The sequence below is a fragment of the Triticum aestivum genome, chromosome 3B, assembly GCF_018294505.1.
Source record: "Triticum aestivum cultivar Chinese Spring chromosome 3B, IWGSC CS RefSeq v2.1, whole genome shotgun sequence".
In the NCBI taxonomy this organism is placed as follows: Eukaryota; Viridiplantae; Streptophyta; class Magnoliopsida; order Poales; family Poaceae; genus Triticum; species Triticum aestivum.
This window is the reverse complement of record NC_057801.1, coordinates 55,128,277-55,143,808: the sequence shown is the minus strand read 5'-3', so window position 1 is coordinate 55,143,808 and position 15,532 is coordinate 55,128,277. Positions and strand designations below refer to the sequence as shown.

At 43.6% G+C, this 15,532-nt stretch overlaps 1 long non-coding RNA gene across 1 annotated transcript; it reads left to right on the top strand.

Moving 5' to 3' along the window:
* Positions 1-11,833: 11,833 nt before the first annotated feature.
* On the top strand, positions 11,834-13,695 carry LOC123064707 (uncharacterized). Its single transcript, XR_006430773.1, has 3 exons — positions 11,834-12,181; positions 12,273-12,341; positions 12,571-13,695. It is a non-coding gene; the product is annotated as an uncharacterized lncRNA (long non-coding RNA).
* The last annotated feature ends 1,837 nt before the right edge of the window (positions 13,696-15,532 follow it).

Here is a 15,532-nt window from a genome sequence, read left to right as displayed (position 1 = left end):
TCACCCTTCATCATGGTAGTAAGTTGTGTTACTGGACCCTTGACACGGATGTTGGTAAAACCTTGATGATTATGGAATTGCTCAAGTTCTTGAGAGCACGCGCAAGTGCTAGGTTTGATCGTCGGCATTAACTGTATAGCGCTCTCAGTTTCCTCGGTTATGCTATAACCATTCCAATAGTGGATAACTCTCTATTGTTGAGCCTCTCCCCAGTTACCAGAATCATTCCCAGCATTTGCATTTTGTTCCTAGCTTGCACCGCCAATGTGCCATTCTACCATGGGTCTCTTCCATTTCCGGTGGCAAGCAAATTCATCCATTACGTTGTCTTCAACAAGGTAATCCACATCATCCAAGTCCGAGTATGCCATTCTACCGACCCCCTCCAAACGATCGCTCGAGAATTGCCTTAGGCTGGTTTAAAGAGTTTCAATGATCTCTGAATCAAAGGTAATTCTTCTTGCCACTTAAGGGGATATATCTACGAGTCACCATCCCTAAGATGCCTCGTTGTGGTATCATGGCAACTCAACTCCTCGCTACGTTGACAATCGATTACCACCTTCTTAAGCGTGAAATTGTTGTCTACCTAGTGGACCTTCGTCATCTGCTTCACTCCATTCCTATGGATGTGTGCTTCGCCTCTCAGCTCGAGAGATGTTGCTATGTCTCATTCCGTGAGTTAATCCTGAGTTGTTCGACCTTCGAGAAGAACCATCCTTTTAGGGTCTTTCCTTTCCTCTCGTTGTCATGTTAGTTGGAGTTCTCAGAGCAAGACTTCGAGACAATAATGGTGAACGAATCAACGTTCAATTGGAGTGCAACTGGATCGTGAAGATTATACTAGTTTGCGTTTCCCCTTCACCTTACCCTACACTTGAATCTCGGGTCGAGATTCTTGTTTAGTGGGGGTGAGTTGTCACAGCCCTAGAATATTGTTTGTAAATAGTTGCATCTTCATCCAGGCATCATATTTAAATTTCTGAAACATGAATTGAGGATTGTTGAAGCCTCAAAACTTTAATCAAAAGCAGGGAAAAAGAACCCTGGAAATTGCATTCAGTATTTCCAAAATGGCCTTAATAATGTTGGTTATATTTGGCAAAGGTTTTTGCACCAAACCAAAAATAATGAGCATTTTGAGGAATATTTTGGGCACTGAATTTAAATCATTATTTTATTTGCATTTGGAATTATATTCATAACTTGTATAGAATATATTTCCAAATACCCTGAAACATTTTATGTGCTTTTGGAAAAGTCCATCAAGCAACATAAAAATATTCAGAGGAGTTACTGGCATTGTTTGAATTATTTTAAAATTCAAACAGTGGCAAAACAAATTTAACAAAATAAAACAGAACAGAAATAAAAGAGAGAGAGAGGAGGAAGTTACCTGGCGCCCACTTACCTGACCCAGCACGGCCCAGCCCATCTCCACTCCCCCCCCTGTCGTCTTCCTCTGCGAGTAGGCAGAGGCGAGGTGTGGCGCGCGCCCGAGAGGCCTCGGCCACCTCCTGCTTCCCCTGGCCACCTCCTGCTTCCTCTCGTCGCCCTGGACCCCGTCTGCGACGCCACGCACCCTCCCAGGCCTCGCACTCTCCCCGTGCCTTCTCCCCCCTTCTCTGGCTCCCTCTCTCTTCCACCGAGCGGAGCCCCGTCGCCACCGACGCCGTTCGCCGCGGCCACAACCACCGCCTCGCCTCCCCGACGCCTCCCAAAGCTCCGCCGGTCCTCCCTCTTCCTCCTCACCAAGACGGAAGGCACCGGAAGCCCTGGATGGGGCCAGCTTCGCCGTTCCCCTCCTCGGCCACCGCGGATCGCCGTCGTCAAATCCGTCCCCGTCCGGCCTCCCTCAAGCTCGCCGTCCACCTCTACAGGGTCTACGTGAGCTCTCCATCCGTTTCCCCCTCTCTGTTTCATCGTTCGCGCGCCGTAGCAAGGTTATCCACCAAGACCGAAACCCCATCGCCGCCGGCCATGGCACCGCCGTGGCCAGGGCCACCGCAGCCCGCGCCTGAGCACGTCACCGTGCTCGGTGAACCCCCAGGAGCACGTAGCCCTCCTCGTTTTCTCCTCTAGTGCGCCGTAGCTTCGCCACCGTTCGCGCCCGAACTCCGGCCACCGCGGAAGTGCTCGCCGCCGTCGTCTCCGGCCACCCCGCGGCCCCTCGTGCAGCCAGCTAGGTGCGGCCGTGTACGGGCTACCTTCTGGTGGCCTTCGCGCGTCCAGCCGCCGCCCGTAGCGCAACCCCGGTGAACTTCCGCCGCGTTTCGGGTCGCCGCCGGCCGAACTCCGGTGGCCAGTGACGTGGCGCTGTCATTAGCCACTAATGACGCACTAACCAACCCCCTAGGCCACTGACTGTGGGCCCCACCCCTGGTCAAACCCCAGTCAGCGCTGGGTTTGACCGGGATTAGGTCCTGTGTCACTGACGTGTGGCCCCCACACGTCAGGTTTGACCCGAGCCAGCCCAGTTGACCCTGCTGACGTCACCGTGACGTGGTGCTGACGCCATAATCATTTCTGGAATTTTTAATTTAATATTCAGGAAATTCCAGAAAATGCCTAAAACTTCTAAAATTCATAGAAATTCAACCGTAACTCCAAATTAAATAATTTATATATGAAAAATTATCAGAAAAATTCAAGGAATCCATCTGTACCATTTTCATGCATGTTAGAACAACTTATAGATGTTGTTTAGCACAAATCATATAAAGGGCATTTAAATAATCACATATGGAGTTTGAATTTGAATCTTGTATTCAAACCAACTTCATTTAATCTGTTGCTAGTTGCATTAGCTCAAAACACATTCATTTTGCCATGTCATGATCATGCATCATATTGTGCATTGCATTGATTGTGTTCCCTTCTGTGTTGCCGGTATTTGTCCCCTCTCGATAGACGTGATACCGATGATGTGATCGTTGACACTGATGAAGACTCAATGTTATCTTCAGAAGTGCCAGGCAAGCAAAACCCCTTGTTCATTCCGATACAATCCTACTCTCTCGCTCCTGCTCTCTTTTAATGCATTAGGACAACAACGATTCAACTGTTACTTGCTGCGGTAGCTGAACCCCTTTATCCTTTGCATGACCTGTCATTGCCACAGTAAATAGATGAAACCCACTAGCATGAGTAGGAGTTGTTTGAGCCCTGTTGTGCCTACTCATTCATGTTTGTTTGTCATGCCTGCTACTGCTTAGAGTTGAGTCAGGTCTGATTCATCGGGGATGAATCAGAGGTGTGTGAACATGTCCTACTGTGTGTGAGCTAAGTGTGTGAACACGATTTGGTAAAGGTAGCGGTGAGAGGCCATGTAGGAGTACATGGTGGGTTGTCTCATTGCAGCCGTCCTCAGGAACTGAGTTCTGTGTTTGTGATCCATGATTCAGCTACTACCATACATTGGGCCCTGAAATATGACCCCGCTCGACTTCTTATTCACCCTAGTCCTCTGTCCAGGAGTTGCAAGTAGTTTCTGGTGTTTGTAGTATGCTGGAGGCCGTGGACAGCGCTGACCGTAGGGGTGGGCTGTGATGCGGTAGGCACGTGGCCGGGTATACCGGGCGCCCGTTTGGTGTCACGGAACCCTGTTCACATCGTTTGGGGCTGTGAGCGAAACTCCGGCCGGATCTCCTCATGGATGGAACCCGAATAGGCGATAAACCTGGACTAGAGACTTGAGTGTTTAGGTAGGTCGTGGTCTACACCCACGTCGGCTTTCGCTTGAAGTCTGCCGAGCACATGTCGTGTGCAGACGCTAAGTGGTGGAAACATGTATGAAGAAGTACACCCCTGCAGGGTTAATATCATCTATTCGAATAGCCGTGTCCGCGGTAAAGGACTTCTGGGTTGCTTATATCAGTTCATAGACAAGTGAAAGTGGATACTCTAAAATACGCAAGATAAGCGTGAGTGCTATGGATGGCGCTCTCGTAGGGAGACGGGAGTGGATCCATAGTGGTGTATTGATATGGTGAATATGTGGACTCGTGTGCGCCACCTCAAAAGAGTTGCTTGCAGTCGTAGTTTAGGATAGCCACCGAGTCAAAGCTGGCTTGCTGCAGTTAAACCCCACCATCCCCTTTGTTGATAATGATGCATATGTAGTTAGTTCTGATGTAAGTCTTGCTGGGTACATTTGTACTCACGTTTGCCTATTTTATGTTTTGCAGAGAGACTTCGGTCTCACTAGTAGTTCGCGTGGACTTCGACGTTTAGCTTGTTACCTCAGCTACGATCTTGTGCCTCGGCAGGATCTGGTAGATAGTCAGGCTTCTCAGCCTTTTTCATTTATAGATGTCTGTACTCAGACATGATAGCTTCCGCTTGTGCTTTGATTTGTATGCTCTGAATGTTGGGTCGTGAGACCCCTGTTTGTAATATCTCGCTCCTCGGAGCCTATTGAATAAATACTTGAGTCATAGAGTCATGTTGTGATGCCATGTTGTATTTGCACATATCGAGCATATTGTGTGTATGTTATTGAAATGCTTGGTATGTGTGGGATCTGACCATCTAGTTGTTTATCTTTAGTAGCCTCTCTTACCGGGAAATGTCTCCTAGTGTTTCCACCGAGCCATGGTAGCTTGCTACTGCTCCGGAACACTCGGGCTGGCCGGCATGTGTCCTTCTTCGTTCCTGTGTCTGTCCCTTCGGGAAATGTCACGCGATGAATACCGGAGTCCTGTTAGCCTGCTACAGCCCGATTCACCGGAGTCCTGCTAGCCCAGTGCTACAGCCTGGATTCACTCGCTGATGACCGACACGTTCGATGCTGGGTCATGGATGCCTGTCCCTGTAAGTCTGTGCCACTTTTGGTTTATGACTAGCCATGTCAGCCCGGGCTCCTTATCATATGGATGCTAGCGACACTGTCATATACGTGTGCCAAAAGGCGCAAACGGTCCCGGGCTAAGGTAAGGCGACACCCATGGGAATACCGTGCGTGAGGCCGCAAAGTGATATGAGGTGTTACATGCTAGATCGATGTGGCATTGAGTCGGGGTCCTGACATGTTTTTTCTTCCAATTCTCCTCCTAAACCTTCTTATCTGGGCTCAAGTCGTCATGCCCTCAAGCAGTAAAATATAGCCCATGAGGCATCACATATGGGCCTTTTTTTCCTGGAAGGGCCACATGAATATTCTAGAACACAACAGAGGCAACACCAGTCTACTATTCATGGCGAATCCGGGTGATCTTAGGCCTTGGATTTTGGAGACCAACAGTTATGATTGAAGCTCTGGATCCATCTCTAAACTGATACACTATATAGTACTATAGATATAGATATAGATATAGATATAGATATATAAAACTATAATTTATTTTGCTTCCTCCTGGTTTCCTGACATCATGGTCCCACACCATTGTTAACCTATGTACTAGTCAATAAACTAGAGAATTGCACAAGAAGCGGCCGACAGCTGGGACCAAGCAGCTCGAGCAGTATTTGTGTTTTTGAGGTGTGAGGACTGCAGACTTTTTCGATGTTTAGCCCAGATATTAATTTTTCTCCTCTGAACAACAACGAAAACATCGCTGCAGGTATTAACTGGGCGGGCTGTGGCCCTTCCAGCCCAGGCCAGATATCCAGCCCAGATATTAATTTTTTTCAAGATGAAAATGGCTAGCCCAGCTATACTTTTTTTAGGAATACCCTGGCAAGGTCAAGTTGTTATTCTCCGCCCCGCTGAACTGCAAATCTTTCCTAGGAGGGATGCGTTAGGCTTAACAAGAAAATGGGCTTTAAGAAATAATAAATGGGATGTAATTATAAAAACAGTGTAGTAACTATAAAAAAAATGCACCAAACACGTAATTACTTTATAAAATATTATTTTTGGATATTGAAAATTTTAATTTCATTAATTGTTGCGAGCGCAATGTTTCATTGGATTTTTACGGAATATAAATTTATATTGAAATTGTATTTAATCTGACTAGAAATTTCGGGATAAAAATATTTTGGATCCCATCAAAATGTGGGAAATTTTATTGAATTCTGTTTTGAACAGTTAGTTGAAATGGGCTGTACTTTTAACAAACTGTAAATGGGTTGTAATAAATTCCATTAGAATTCAAAAATGGGTTGCACATTCTTACAAATCTCAAATGGGCTATAAGTTCTCTGCCACACACTTCTGGCCTTACTAAGTTGATGCGTCCCCTAAAAAAACAGAGTTGACGTGTGTGCAAGGCTTTGTCAACACACGGTTCTAGCAGCAGTGGCCGTTGGATGTCCATCCAACGGATGCCGTGCTTCTTCTTCAATCTCGGATATTCTAGCTTCACCCGCCAAAAATGATTCCTCTCCCAGACATCTAGGGCGCACCGTTTCAGAAGCTGACCTATGGGCCTACTAAGTTGACGTACCAACGGCTTTGTCAACTTAGTCAATATAAACGATTCTAGCTGCAGTGACCGTACGATGTCCATCCAACGGCCGTCGTGCTTCTTCAACCTCTGGTCTTGTTGCTCCAGCTGCCCAAAGCAGCGCCGGTCGTGTCGCCTGCTCCTGCCTCCCGTGGCCGGCTGTGCTGCTGCGGAGGCCTGACCGCCCCCTACTACTCCCACCGCTGGCCAGGCCATCCCTCCACTCACCCACACCCCTATTATTCTGCGGCGACGGCAGCGCAGCCGAACCAGTGAACCCGTGTACTCCTCTCCGCGTGTGCGTCCACTTCCGCGTCTTCCCCGGCTCCGTGTTGTCCCCTTCCTAGGCCTCGTCGTCGTCCATTTCCGTGGTGCTCTCGATGCAACATGGTCAACGTGGTCAAGGAAAGACTTCCATCAGACGAGGACCGTACGTGGAGAAGCTGACAGCTGGGTCCACGGTAGCCGCAAGGAAGTGACTCCTTATTACGTGCAAAATAATTGGTCCTCCACCTGACAGCGGGGTTCCACCGGACGAGCCACCGTAATTGGCGAAAAGAACGTTTCCCCCTGACTGCTGGGACCCACCAGCTACATCTTTGCATGCAAGGAAGTGCGTTCGGGCAAAGAAAACGATTCGTCCCCTGACTGCTGGGACCCACCAGCTACATCTTCGCACACAAGGAAGTGCGTCCGAAAAAAAACAATTAGCCCCCCCTGACTGCTGGGACCCACCAGCAACATATTCGCACGCAAGGAAGTGCCTGACAGTCGGAACCCACCTGGTCGAAGCGTATGTAGTGTTGTCATTCTGGTCACGGACGTGTATGTACATATATACTGGTGGATGTAGAGGCGCGCACGTGTCTAGTAGAGGCGCGCACGTAGCATGTACACATACGTATAGCAGCCAGTGTGCAAGAAAGAAAATACGGCCACATATGTGTACATACGGGCGGGGTCTCGAACGCCTACTCACGCATACGTACGGCCAGGGCTCGTGTACATGGCTGGGTCGGAACGGAGAAACAACGTCGCCATCGTGTTCATGGGTAGCCAACCGGCTGGGTCAGAACAGAATGCGTCGTCGTGTTCGTCAGGAGGGCTTGGATGGAACAGGCGATGGAAACGAGGCCTGGCGTACCGCAGAACGGAGGAAACAGCCTTGTGTTCGACCGGCGACATTCGAAACGGGATCCTATTCATCGGGAGGGGTCTGGCGTACCGCAAAATGGAGGAAACGGACCTCCTATAGTCGAAACGGGGGTCCTGTTGATCGGGAGGGGTGTGGCGTACCGCAAAAGGGATTAAACGGACTTGTGTAGGAGCGCTACGGTCGAAATGGGGGTCCTGTTCATCGGGAGGGGTGTGGCGTACCGCAAAACGGGACTCCACGGGATACTGTTCATCTCCACCGTCGACCTCCTCCAGCCTCCTGATACGTCTCCGTCGTATCTACTTTTCCAAACACGTTTGCCCTTGTTTTGGACTCTAACTTGTATGATTTGAATGGAACTAACCCGGACTGACGCTATTTTCAGCAGAATTGCCATGATGTTGTTTTATGTGCAGAAAATAAAAGTTCTCGAAACAACTTGAAACTCCACGGAATATCTTAGAATAAATAATAAAAAATCCTCGCCAAAGATGAAGACCAGGGGGCCCACACCCTTTCCACGAGGGTGGAGGGCGCGCCCAGGGCGCGCCCCCTACCTCGTGGGCCCCCTAGTGGCCCTTCGACGCCAACTCCAACTCCATATATTGGCTTTCGAGGAGAAAAAAATCAGAGAGAAGAAATCATCGCGTTTTACGATACGGAGCCGCCGCCAAGCCCTAATCTCTCTCCATGAGGGCTGATCTGGAGTCCGTTCGGGGCTCCAGAGAGGGGGATTAGTCGCCGTCGTCTTCATCAACCATCCTCCATCACCAATTTGATGATGCTCACCGCCGTGCGTGAGTAATTCCATCGTAGGCTTGCTGGATGGTGATGGGTTGGATGAGATTTATCATGTAATCGAGTTAGTTTTGTTAGGGTTTGATCCCTAGTATCCACTATGTTCTGAGATTGATGTTGCTATGACTTTGCTATGCTTAATGCTTGTCACTAGGGCCCGAGTGCCATGATTTTAGATCTGAACCTATTATGTTTTCATGAATATATGTGAGTTCTTGATCCTATCTTGCAAGTCTATAGTCACCTACTATGTGTTATGATCCGGCAACCACGAAGTGACAATAATCGGGACCACTCCCGGTGATGACCATAGTTTGAGGAGTTCATGTATTCACTATGTGCTAATGCTTTGTTCCGGTTCTCTATTAAAAGGAGGCCTTAATATCCCTTAGTTTCCAATAGGACCCCGCTGCCACAGGAGGGTAGGACAAAAGATGTCATGCAAGTTCTTTTCCATAAGCACGTATGACTATATTCGGAATACATGCCTACATTACATTGATGAACTGGAGCTAGTTCTGTGTCACCCTATGTTATGACTGTTGCATGATGAACCACAGCCGGCATAATTATCCATCACTGATCTGGTGCCTACGAGTTTTCCATATACTGGTTCTCGCTTATTTACTTTTCCGTTGCTACTGTTACAATCACTACAAAATACCAAAAACATTACTTTTTTGTCTTTACTTTTGTTACCGTTACCACCACTATCATATTATTTTGCTACTAAACACTTTGCTGCAGATACTAAGTTTCTAGGTGTGGTTGAATTGACAACTCAGCTGCTAATACTTGAGAATATTCTTTGGCTCCCCTTGTGTCGAATCAATAAATTTGGGTTGAATACTCTACCCTCGAAAACTGTTGCGATCCCCTATACTTGTGGGTTATCAATACCTTTTTTCTGGCGCCGTTGCCGGGGACCATAGCTCTATTCTTTGAGTCACTTGGGATTTATATCTGCTGGACACTATGAAGAACTTGAAAGACGATCGAACTACTATTTTGCCCTCAACTACGAGGGGGGTAAGGAACTACCATCTAGCCTTGCACTAGATTCTCCTTCTGTTATAAGTAAGCTTGCGACACCTAAACCTGCTACTGCTATGAATTCTGATATGTCGCATATTCTTGATGATGCCACTTCTGCTATACATGATACTTATGATGAAACCACTCCTATGCTTGATACTACTGTGCCCCTTGGTGAATTTCTTGATGAACAAATTGCTAGCTCTAGGGAAAGAGAAATTATTGCACCTGAATACGATGATGATAGTGATGATGAAAATATGCCTGCTATTCCTGAGGGTTATCTTTTTGATGCAGAATCTTCTGCAACTATTTTTGCTTGCCAGGATAGATATGAACTTAAGAGGTTGCTAGTTAAATGGAGTAAAGAATCTCTTAGAGATAGGATGAGACCCGACCCTGCTTTTGCTACTTCACCTATCTGTGTTCCCGATAAGGATTATTATGATTTTTCTGTTGATCCAGATATAATTACTTTGGTTGAATCTCATCTTTTCTATGGCTATGAATCTGAAACTGTTGTGGCACATCTTACTAAGTTAAATGATATAGCCGCCGTGTTTACTAATAATGAGAGATCGCGCTACCTTTATTTACTCAAAATATTCCCGTTCTCGTTAAAGGGTGATGCTAAGATATGGTTTAATTCTCTTGATCCTGGTTGTGTGCAAAGTCCCCAGGATATTATCCATTACTTTTCTGCTAAATATTTCCCTGCTCATAAGAAACAAGCTGCTTGGAGGGAAATATACAACTTCGTGCAAATTGAAGAAGAGAGTCTCCCTCAAGCTTGGGGAGGCTTCTCAAGTTACTTAATGCTTTTCCTGATCATCCTCTTAAGAAACCTAAAATACTTGATATCTTTTATAATGGACTAACCGATGCTTCCAGAGATTACCTGGATAGTTGTGCTGGTTCTCTTTTCAGGGAAAGAACACCGGATGAAGCTGAAATTCTATTGAATAATATGTTGACAAATGAAAATAATTGGGCACCTCCCGAGCCAGCTCCTGAGCCAATTTCTGAGCCAATTATTGAGCCTATTCCTAAACCAACTCCGAAGAAGAGAGGTGTTCTATTTCTCAGTCCCGAAGATATGCAGGAGGCAAAGAAATGAATGAAAGAAACAGGTATTAAAGGTGAAGATGTTAAGAATTTACCTCCTATCGAAGAAATACATGGTCTTAATTTACCGCCTGTTGAAGAAGTATATGATCTAAATTACTTATTTACTGAAGAACCTCCCGATATCCCGACACGGGTAGTAAAGGTAAATTCTCTCTATAGATATGATAAAGCTAAAGTCCCTCCTACTAAATTTGCTAGTCAGTGCTTGGATGAGTTTGATAACTTTATGTTTAAGCAAGATGACTTTAATGCTTATTTTGGTAGACAATTAAAACAAGATGTTTATACGATTAAACGCTGGGGACGATTATATGGCTGATATTAGAGGTGAACTTAAACTTGTTAGCAAACATGCTTCTATGGTTACCACTCAAGTAGAACAAGTACTTGAAGCTCAAAAAGAAGCGCTTGATGAAATGAACAGTAAGAAAAATGATTATGTTGTTAGAGTGGCTACTAGAACTGGTAGAATGACTCAGGAACCTTTGTATCCTGAAGGCCACCTTAAGAGAATCGAGCAAGATTGTCAGAGAAATGATATTGATGTACCTAGTTCTTCAAGAAAGAAGAAAAAAAAGAATGATAGGACTTTGCAAACTTCTAGTGAACCTAATGCTGAGTCGCCGGAGAATCCAAATGATATCTCTATGTCTGATGCTGAAACACAATCTGGTGGATAACATGAACCTAGTGAAAATATTAATGATGATGTTCATGATAATGCTCAACCTAGTAAGGATAATGATGTAGAAGCTGAACCTGTTGTTGATCTTGATAACCCACAATCAAGGAATCAACATTATGATAAAAGAGACTTTGTTGCTAGGAAAACATGGTAAAGAAAGGGAACCATGGGTTCAGAAACCCATGCCTTTTCCTCCGAAACCATCTAAGAAAGAGGACGATGAGGATTTTGAGCGCTTTGCTAAAATGATTAGACCCATCTTTTTGCGTATGCGATTAACTGATGTGCTCAAAACAAATCCTTATGCTAAGTATATGAAGCATATCTATACCTATACTAATTGTTGACTTCCTAGAACTTCTCACGTAAATTAGATTTTACGAGCCGCTCATCTAGCGTGGGACCGAGTTATTACGGTGTAGATCCAACCATAAAATCCTGAGCCAAAAAAAAACATCCCGAGCCAAAAAAAAATATCAGCTATAAAAACAGAAAAGAAAAACATATCTCAATCGATATACCTATACCAATTATTATGGTAGATCTTTTTTTTTGAGTCATTACGATAGATCTTTTGATAATGTTATAGCTGCCGAAAAATTGCCACGTCCATCGCTTTGCCTCTCCCAATCTCTCACGACTCTTTCCTTCCAAAGCATGCAAAAAAAATCTTTCCTTTCTATAGGTCCCCCGCATCTCACATCTCACGACTCACCTTGATCTATTCTCTAGGTCAACAAAGGAAAACTAGAATCACAATCTCAGAAGCCCAACCCTCCTCAGCGGTGAGCGTCCTCTCTCCCGATATGATGGGAGTTCTTCATCGTCTATTGCTCCCCGGCGGCGATCTCAGAAACCTTGCCCATGGCATGACGCCTTCTACCAGCACTCTTCTATGCCTACACACAAACATCCTCAGGACAGGAAAGGATAACCAATTGACTGAAGACGAACGACCGTCGGGTTAGATCTTACAATCTGCCATGCCAAGTCAGTCATCTATGCTCTCTCTTAACCTCATCACTCTCATGTTTTCAGCAACAAATTTGTGCATATAAGTCCATGGCTCTCTCCATACCAGGTTGCCACGTCCAGATTTACTAATGTTTCTTCTTGCATCACATGGAGATGGAATTGTCAAGAGCAAACAGTATGTAGACAAATTCGTTTTTCTCCTATTATACATGGATCTGATTTCTGTTTCTCATGTTTATTACTAATAAATAGTCCATGATTTTGGTCCCCTTTTCAGAGTTTCTTTCTCTGATTACCCCTCTCCTCATAATATTCCACTTCTCATGTTCTATGCATTAATCTATCATTGTATTACAATCTCTCCCCTCTTGGGTTTCAAACATGTATGACCGCTTTGCTGCCAGGACTGTTCTGACTGTGTTGGCCTTGAATTCGATGAACAAGAGTCAGTTCTTTGGTGACACGCCCAACTGTAGGTGGTTGCAAGATATATCATAAGGCATCGACTGGATGTTCATGGTGTCGGTTATCTCAAGATCATGTGATACAGAGCCCACAAAGGAGTAGCTAGCAGAATGGCCGGTGCAAAATTGAGCAGATTTTTCGTTGGGCATCAGACTTCCAAAATTTCCTTCAATTATTATAACATGATTAACTACATCAGGTTAGAGAAGATTCCTTTTGAAAATCGATCAACCACCTGACTCGAAGGGTTGTGCACCACAGATCATGGGTGGTGCAGAGTCCTACCACCAACTTCTCCGCTGCTTCTATCAAAAAAAAACTTCTCCGCTGCTTCTCATCTCATGTGAAAGGCATATGCCAGTACACATCAATGTGTCCCAGTGAAGGTACCAAAAACATACATGTGAATCTTCTTTCAATCTAATCTGTACGTTTCTGAATGATTGTCTATTCTGCTTCTAATTATGATGTAAAAAACAGTGTGCAAAGTGTGCGTGCACTGGGGACATAGTATCATAATGTAACAAATAAACAGGAATACTTCTACTTCATCCTGCAACAGTGGTAGTATACTCGGCACTGATGTGTACGTTTGCATGTATGTCGAGTTTAATATACGTCTGATCTATGTATCATGACAAGATGTGGTCAGCTTGGAGATCGTCGTAACTTCTGATGGAATAGATACATGTTATACTAGCTCCTTTTATATACTTTTGATGTTAAGTATTAGTTCATAGAATTTCTCTCATCCTCTGTTAAATAGAAGTCATGCATTTGTGTAGAATTTATAATGGTTAGGTGCAAGAGTAAGGTGTGAATGCAATTTTTGTAGCCCAGCATGTAAATATGTTCTATAGTTATATCTGAATCGCTTTTTTATCCATCGGGTATAGTTTCTATGGTTTTCATTCATAGTTATACCTGAATCGTTTGTTTTTATTCATCGGGTTAGTCGGGTTTTCATACTTTTATTTTATTTGATCTCATGATGATCTAATATGGAAAATCATAATACCCTGACATGTGAAATGCAAGAAGGCACAAAAAAATCATTTTATGTACTATAGTTCAGAAATATCAGAAGTTTGACATGTGAAACACTCACAAAAAACTCTCTTGCCAGCACAAATGACGCCTTGGCAGAGAACCATAGTGTGGCGATGACATGTCCGTGTTCATTTATATGGTTGGTACTCACCACTGTTAATATCTCCTCCTAATTATATAAGTACGAATGTGTCTATAGTTTTAAATTGATGAAGTTGGTGAACACCGTACTTCATACAGACCACATGGCGATTTAGAATATTCTTATGGTGTGCTTGGATATTATTTTCTGAAAGATGGTAGCATTATCCATTAGATCTTTCTCTTTCTCTCCAAGATAATTAGGTGGTAGATTGTTTGACTAAAGGATTGAAAGGATTTTTTCTAATAACCTGGGGCCTGTCTTTCTTTCCAGATAGTATAACATGGTATCTTCCAGTGAATGGATAAGGAAACAATAGAAGCAAAAAATAGAGATGCGCACAGCTACGCATAACTTCTAAATTTATATTTTAGCACATCGCCACTTCTCTTACATATGGCTGAACAGGTGCTGCGTCAATAAAAATTTGATGTAAATTTTTATTTCCCTTTTATTCACTAGGGGCTTGCGATGTAGGTCATTCAATAGAATATGCCTTTGGGATAAGCATTCACATTTTGTTATATTTTGTTGTTGGTTCGTAGCAGGGTGAAATAAATAATAGTTGAAAAGAAACACTCCAATTTTAGATGTCATAGCAATTCAAATGATTTATTTCACACAACTATGTAGAGTAGTTAGGCCTCTAATGGAATTTCTATATGTAAATACATCAGCTTTACGTGTGGATAAGGCCTTTGTATCATTTCATATTTGGCAAATCAATTTCAGGTCAGGTAACTTATTCTAGAAGGTTTATAATAAGAAAAGTATGCTGATTTGGACATTATACCTCCTTTAGGATTTCAAGGCACTCATATTTTGAGTTCAAGTAATAATTACCATCAATTAGACAAGTAGCTTAGGTTAGCCCCGATTAAACATGAAGTATATGATGCCAAAAAATTGGGTAGAAGTTACTTTATTACAAAAATCATTTGCATTCATAACAAATGCATGTCTGAAAAAAACATAGTAAATCTTGACATGTATATATATATATATATTTGAAGGATAACATTCTTCTTATAAAGTATCATTCTTACGTTATTGTATTTTACCATCGATGTGTTTATTTGTCTCACATTTTTCCTTTATTATTTTATGATGGTATATTTCCTAACAATTGGAATCTTCTAGATGACATAGGTCCACTTAATACCGCAATGTGCAATCTAATGATCTTAAAATGTTCATGTCACTTCTCCCATGTAAATCTTATTACGAATTTTCTCGCGATGAATCTGATTTCATGCATAAAAAATACTTCCAAACCCATATAGAATTGAAGTGCTCACAAATCTATTATAGAAGGAACAAGTTACTCCGTAACAACTTTACATCAGCATGAAAAGAAACTAATCTACTCTAAAGTATATCACCAATTATCACTCAAAGTTGCATAGGTAAGCACACTTTATACAAGCCGGATATTTTATGGAGGCAAAATAGCAAAAAATCACAATAAAAAATTTAATCTTGATTTGACCGTGAGATATTGCAAACATACAAAACCTACAAAATGAAAAGATTGTTCTGTTCTAATATGTAATTACTAGAATTTGAAATTATAATGTTCATGTGTGTTGCTATCTAAACAAGATTCTAAAGTAATAAATGGTCTGAGGCCCCGTGCGAATGCACGGGTTGGCGACTAGTTATTACTAATAAAAGAAAGATACCTGAAGCTGAAATTTCCACCATGCTTG